General features: G+C 55.9%; 1 non-coding gene and 1 pseudogene across 1 annotated transcript; both read left to right on the top strand.

Annotated features, from left to right (window-relative positions):
• The first annotated feature begins 510 nt into the window (after nt 1–510).
• Nucleotides 511–629, top strand: LOC147730325 (5S ribosomal RNA; annotated as a pseudogene).
• Nucleotides 630–2,904: 2,275 nt separating this feature from the next.
• Nucleotides 2,905–3,013, top strand: LOC147730324 (U6 spliceosomal RNA). Its single transcript, XR_015308873.1, has one exon. It is a non-coding gene; the product is annotated as a U6 spliceosomal RNA (small nuclear RNA).
• Nucleotides 3,014–6,070: the final 3,057 nt, after the last annotated feature.

Here is a 6,070-nt window from a genome sequence, read left to right as displayed (position 1 = left end):
GGGGGCCCGTGTTTCCCCCGAGGGGGTGGTGTGCTGTGTAGTCAGGAGGTCCACTCGTGGTGGCGTGGGTCCTGGCCCCTCTTCTGTCACCTTCGGCGGAGCCTTCCCTTTCCTGCTGTGCTCGCTTCGGCTGCATTTTTTACTCAATGGGATAGTGAACTAGGGAGCTATAGCTCAAAGGTATGTCTTGTTCCTTTGGTGCAGACAGCCCTCACAGGCCAGGGTTCGAATCCTGCCACTGCTGTAGAGCTATCCCAAGGTGGAATAGGTCTGGCCCGGGTTCTGGGGTCGGTCCCCTGCCTCGGCGGGTCTTCAGTTCATGGGGTGCCACGGACCGGTTATTTCTCACCTCGGTGCCTATTCCACTCGTGGACTCCCATTCTGCTTCTCTGGGCAACAGCTTGTTTTTGCTTCATACCGGCCCCCACGATGCTTAGGTTGCCTTGCCTCCACCTTAGGGGTGTCCGGGTGGGTCGTCTCACTGGGTAAGCCAGGAGGGGTGCCACTGCGGCATACGGCCATACCACCCTGAAGGCACCTGATCTCGTACGCTCTCAGTAAATGAGCAGGGTCGGGCCTGGTTAGTCCCTGGATGGGAGTCGGCCTGGGATTACCGGGTGCTGTAGGCTTTAATCATTCGTGCCGGCGCCTTGAGACCCTTAGGGGGTGTTGTGCGCTTTTCTTGTGTCGCTTACGCGGCGGAATTTTTTGGCTTGGCCCCTGCGCTGGGATGTCACGCGGAATCGTGTTTCGTTCCAGGTTATGGCATTGTCCCCGGGGTTTCTCTGGGTGCGTTGTCTACGCTTGTCTCCGGACTCCCTTCCTCGGCCTGCGTCCGTTGTGTTGGACGTTGTGGTGTGGCCGAGGGGCTGGCTCGGCCGTCTGGTCTGGCTGCATCCGGATCGGCGGGGACAGTATTTTCTGCGACGGGCCTGCTCTGGCTCCTGTCCTTTCGTCTGGGGCCTGCTCCCCTGGGCGCGGCCGTCCTTCGGTCTCCTCGTCCGCCTATGGGTGAGGGCGTCTCGCCTTCTCTTGGGTGGGTTCCTTCGACATTCCACCCGGATTTCGGGGTGTCGGCCTTCACGTGGGGCGTTCAGGGCTTCCGGGCCCGGGTTTTCTGCTTTTCCCGGTCTTGGGCTGGTGCGGCCGCTCCCTTTTTTGCCCCTAGATCCTGGCTTTCGGCCATCTCCCTCCTGGGGTTTCCCTGGAGGGGGGGGGGGGGCTGTCGCCTCCGTTGCGTCCCATCTTGGGACGTTGCTGTCACGGTTCTTGGGCTCTTTGGGCTTGCTGGCCGGTGTCCAGTCTTGCGGTTTTCCGCGGGATCCCACCTTCTCGGAGGGTTAGGGTACCTACTCCTTCCCTTGTCTCGCCTGTGGGTTTTTTTCTGGACCCGTGGGTGGGGACTGTGCTCCTGGCCCGCCTGGTGGATCTTCTTCGCCATGGGGGGTCTTGGTGTTCCCTGTCTGGACGTGTGTGACTTCTCGGCCTCATCGTTTTCGTGGGTGCGCCGTCTCGTCAGGCGGTGTCTCTCCTCCGTCGGCTCCCTGCACTATGTGCGGTGGTCCCTTTGGTTCCCGTCTCGGGCTTGTCCTCCTTCGGGGGTCGTGTGCCTGGGCCCGGTACTTCCCTCTGGTTCTTTCAGGGGGGGCGTCCTTTGGCGCCGGGGCGTTTGGGGGTCGTTGGGATCTCCTGCGGTTTCACTGCTCCTCGTGCTTCGGGTGTTGCTGGCAGTCCTCCTGGCCTGCCGGCCTTTGCACCTGGGCTTCGGGGTCCCCATGTCTTGGTCGGGGCTGTCGTCCTGGTGGGGTAGGTGTCGCCGGTCCTGTCCCTTCGGGCTGTCTTTCCCCCGGGGTCCGTCTATGTGGAGACGGATCGACTGTGTCGGATCTTTCCTTCGTTGCCTTGTCTCGCCCTGACCCCGGTGGTGTTTCGGCTCCTGGTGCCTCAACTCGGTCTGCCTCCGGTGGATCGGTTCGTGGCCGGGGACTCGGCCCTCCTGCCCAGGTTCTACTCTCTCCTCCCGGGTCCGGGTGGAGGCCCTGTCATTCGCTTGGCCCTTGCGGCCAGCTGTACTCATCTTCCCGGTTTTCCCCATATTCCACGGGTCCTCTGCGGGATTCGCTTGGGCGGGGCCGGGGTGCTCCGGGTGGTTCCCGGCGGGGTTCGCCACGCCTGGTACCCTCTCCTTTTGCGAGCTGGCGGTTCAGGCCTACGGGCCGTTCACGGTTTCTCCCGTTCCGTGGTTGGGTCCCCCGCTCCCGGAGTCGGTGTTGCGCCGGCTCTGTCTGCTGGCCTGGCTCCTTCGGCGGGCCTGGTTCTTAAGCGGTGGACGCTGCTTGCTCGGGGATGTTCTTCTGGGGTTGTGGTTTTTCTGCTGGGCTCCCGCAGGTCTTCCACATTCTCTTCCTGTGCCCGGCGCTGGGCTTCCTTCTCGCGTTGGTGCGGTCGGCTTGGTGCTGACCCCGCCTCCGTGGATCCCTTGCGGGTCTTGGATTTCCTGGCGGTGGGGTTTTCCTGGGGCGTGGCCCCTTCTTCCCTGTGGGCCCGGTGGGCTGCCTTGCGGGCCTTCCGCAGTCCGGTGTTCGACGGGCTGATTCCCTGGTGGCTCGCTTGGCTCCGGTGTTGGTCTCTCCGTCGCCCTCGGACGCGCTACCTGTCTCCCCCTTGGGGTCTCGCTCGTTCTACGAGCTCTTCTGGGTCCGCCCTTTGAGCCCCTGTCCTCGGTGGCTTTGCGGTTCCTCGCCTTTTTTAGGTGGTTTTTCCCTGGTGGCTGCTGGGCGGATGGGCGTTCGGGGGTCGTGCCTCCGCTCCCCTCTTTTCGTACGGGTTTTGCCGGACAGGTTGTTCCTCCGGCATGTCCCCCGTTTCCTTCCCGGGGTTCCTTCCCTGGTGTCCCGGGCTCGGGTGACTTCCTTCGGCAGCACCTAGACTGTAAATGGAGCGTTACAGAGTAGATAAGCATGGCCCCTGCGCAAGGATGCCACGCATAATTCGTGAAGCGTTCCATAGGGGGCTTTACCGCCTTTCTCGGCCGACAAGGTTCCTCTCTTGTCTGTGCTGGTTGTCTGGCGTGCTGTTTTGGGCCTCTCTTGAGCCCTCGTCTTCCCTTTCCCGGTGGGATGGCCTGCTTGTGTCTTTCGGTCCGGTTCTCGGGCCGCTGGCCCTCTCTAGTTCTCCTGGAGTCGCTGGCTTTCACAATCATCCTTTCCTATGCTTCGCTGGGTTCGGTGGTTCCGGCGGGGGTCCGGGGTCGGGCCACGGGGAGTGGCGCTGTGTCCTGGGCCTCCCTTCATGGGTGTCTCCTCTGTGGAGATTTGTCGGGCGCCGACGCTGTCGTCCCCCTCCTTGTTCATGGGTCACTGTCAGTCCCGGGGGACTTCGCTGGGGCCGTTCTGAGTACAGGAGCTGCGGCTCCTGGTTGGCCTAGTTTTCCTTTGGGTCTTGATTTCAGGTTTCCTGTGATCCCTGGTTTCTTTTCATTATTCTGATTCAACCTTGTGTTGGTTTCTCTACATCACCGTGTGGTGCTGTTCTTATGGTGGTCAATGAAGCCTTGTTGGCTTGGGTATTTGCTCACTATGTAAGTCATGTAGCGAGGAAGACTAACGAGGAGGTAATGCCCCGGTTACTTACCGGTAATCTTCATTACTCCGAGTATAGTCTTCCTCGCCACATGAGTTCCCTCCTCCCCTCCCTGTCTGGCTATCGGCTTCATTGTTTGCTTGGTAGATCAGGCTGTTGGTTGGGCCGGTCCGCCTCTTATAGAGGTCAGGTGGGACTGGTCGGCCATGTTGGGAGGGGTGGGAGGCTTTTTTTTGCTTTGGAGGGTTCTGTCGTGGAGCTGATGCTCACTATGTAAGTCATGTGGCGAGGAAGACTATACTCGGAGTAATGAAGATTACCGGTAAGTAACCGGGGCATTCGTAATTTGAGAATTACTTCACAATCATTCCTATGGGCCTCCTGGCCCATAGGAATGCACGGGAAATTATTCCTTATTTGCGAATTCGCAAAATGCGAATTCGCAAATAAGGAAGATTAAGGAATCGCAAAATAATAGCGATTTTGTTCATACATTCCATTTTGCGAATTCTAAATAGCGATTCCTTAAAAATCGCTATTTAGCAATCGCAAAATGGAATCTTGATACATCTGCCCCCAAGTGCCTTCTGTGAATACCAAAATGAGTAAGTACCTTCTATGAATACCAAAATGAGTAAGTGCCTTCTGTGAATAACAAAATGGTAGTAAGTTTAGGATTTTGTAGTAAGTTAGTTCTTTGAATCGGGCCTGTCTAGTCTGGGAAGCCATAGAGCAGAGAGTTACCATATCCAGACGTGAGAGTACGACTGCTTGAACCGCGGTTCTGAAGTCACTTTCTGGGAGAAACTGTTTCACTTTCTTTAGAACAAGGCTGGTACCAGGCCTATCTTTTTAGGTAATGTGTTCTTTGAGGGTAAGGTTAAGTCAAGGGCAAGGGATAAAAGCATGCAGAAGATCCCAAAGCCATACAAGTAGACAATGGATCCACTCCCATGCCCCTGACTTCAGAAACTGTGAGTAAAAGTGAGTATATTGTTTTCTTAAGAGGGAAGCAAACAGATACAAGAACAGCATCTCAAACCACCAGTCAACTCCGTAACACACATTCCAGCACAGGAAAATATCATCAGATCTGATGAAGTCTCTAAGCAGTCCACCTGGCATTGACCAGAAGCCTCATGTGCATGGCGTACAATGGAGGAGGGGAATTACTTTTAAATACCGTCAGCTAGAAAGTCACTAACCTGTTTGTTGATATATCCAATGCAGAGATTCATTTCTGTTTTCACTAGTATGTGATCGCCTGCATCAGAGGTCAAAAGTGACAAGGAACTCTGAGAACCAATTTGAGGATCGTCACCACCGCAAATGCTCTTATTACAAAATCAGAGTTGATGTGCAGCATCGAGGCTGTCTGAGTCTTCACAATGCCTAGAGAGTTTATTCAAGACAATTGATAAAACCTTCACAAAAAAATAATTCAAAGTCCAAACTATAAAGGTTTATTGGATCCTCACAGAAAGCAAAGGCAGTGGCGTCACTAGGGCTGGTGTCACCCGGTGCGGGTAACTCATGGTGTCACCCCCTCACAACTTACCGGATGGACCATCTCAACCTCTGGCAGCACCATCTCAACCTCTGCCTGCACCATCTCACCCTCTGCCTGCACCATCTCACCCTCTGCCTGCACCATCTCACCCTCTGCCTGCACCATTTCACCCTCTGCCTGCACCATCTCACCCTCTGTCCGCACCATCTCCCTTCTGCCTGCACCATCTCCCCCTCAGCCTGCACCATCTCACCTCTGCCTGCACCTTCTCCCCCTCAACCTGCACCATCTCCCCTCTGCCTACACCATTTCCCCTCTGCCTGCACCATCTCCCACTCTGCCTGCACCATCTCCCCCTCAACCTGCACCATCTCCCCTCCGCCTGCACCATCTCCCCTCTGCCTGCACCATCTCCCCCTCAACCTGCACCATCTCCCCTCCGCCTGCACCATCTCCCCTCTGCCTGCACCATCTCCCCCTCAGCCTGCACCATCTCACCTCTGCCTGCACCATCTCCTCTCTCAACCAATAGACCTTTCAAAAACAGCCCTGTAGTTACATTAGTCTATTCCTGATTTGCTATTTGATTTATTGCGCTTAGACACTCATATCTGCAACTGCATGGTTTATATTTGATGGTTTGAACAGGAAAAACTAAAGACATGCATGGTTTTGTGACCAATACTTTGTCCTTTACTTTGCATTTTGCTATTCCTGCAAACTCATCCTTAGGCTGGAGGCTTGCTATCCAGCTCCCAACAGCAACTTCTCAGGGTGATATTCTCAATTTAAGGTAGTTGTTGCAGAAATACAGGTGGTACAGTGCCAGCCATCAAGCAGCTACAGCACGTAGAACAGACTATAATAATAAGGACTCACCTTACCTTATTCTGTGCATGCCAAACTCTTGCCTTGCGGAGCGTCTGTACATGTCGCGCCCCAGCCTACTCAACAAACATGTGTAGGCCTCTGACGCAG

This window comes from Lissotriton vulgaris, chromosome 2_1 (genome assembly GCF_964263255.1).
Source record: "Lissotriton vulgaris chromosome 2_1, aLisVul1.2, whole genome shotgun sequence".
Classification (NCBI taxonomy): Eukaryota; Metazoa; Chordata; class Amphibia; order Caudata; family Salamandridae; genus Lissotriton; species Lissotriton vulgaris.
This window is presented reverse-complemented; position numbering and strand designations above follow the sequence as displayed.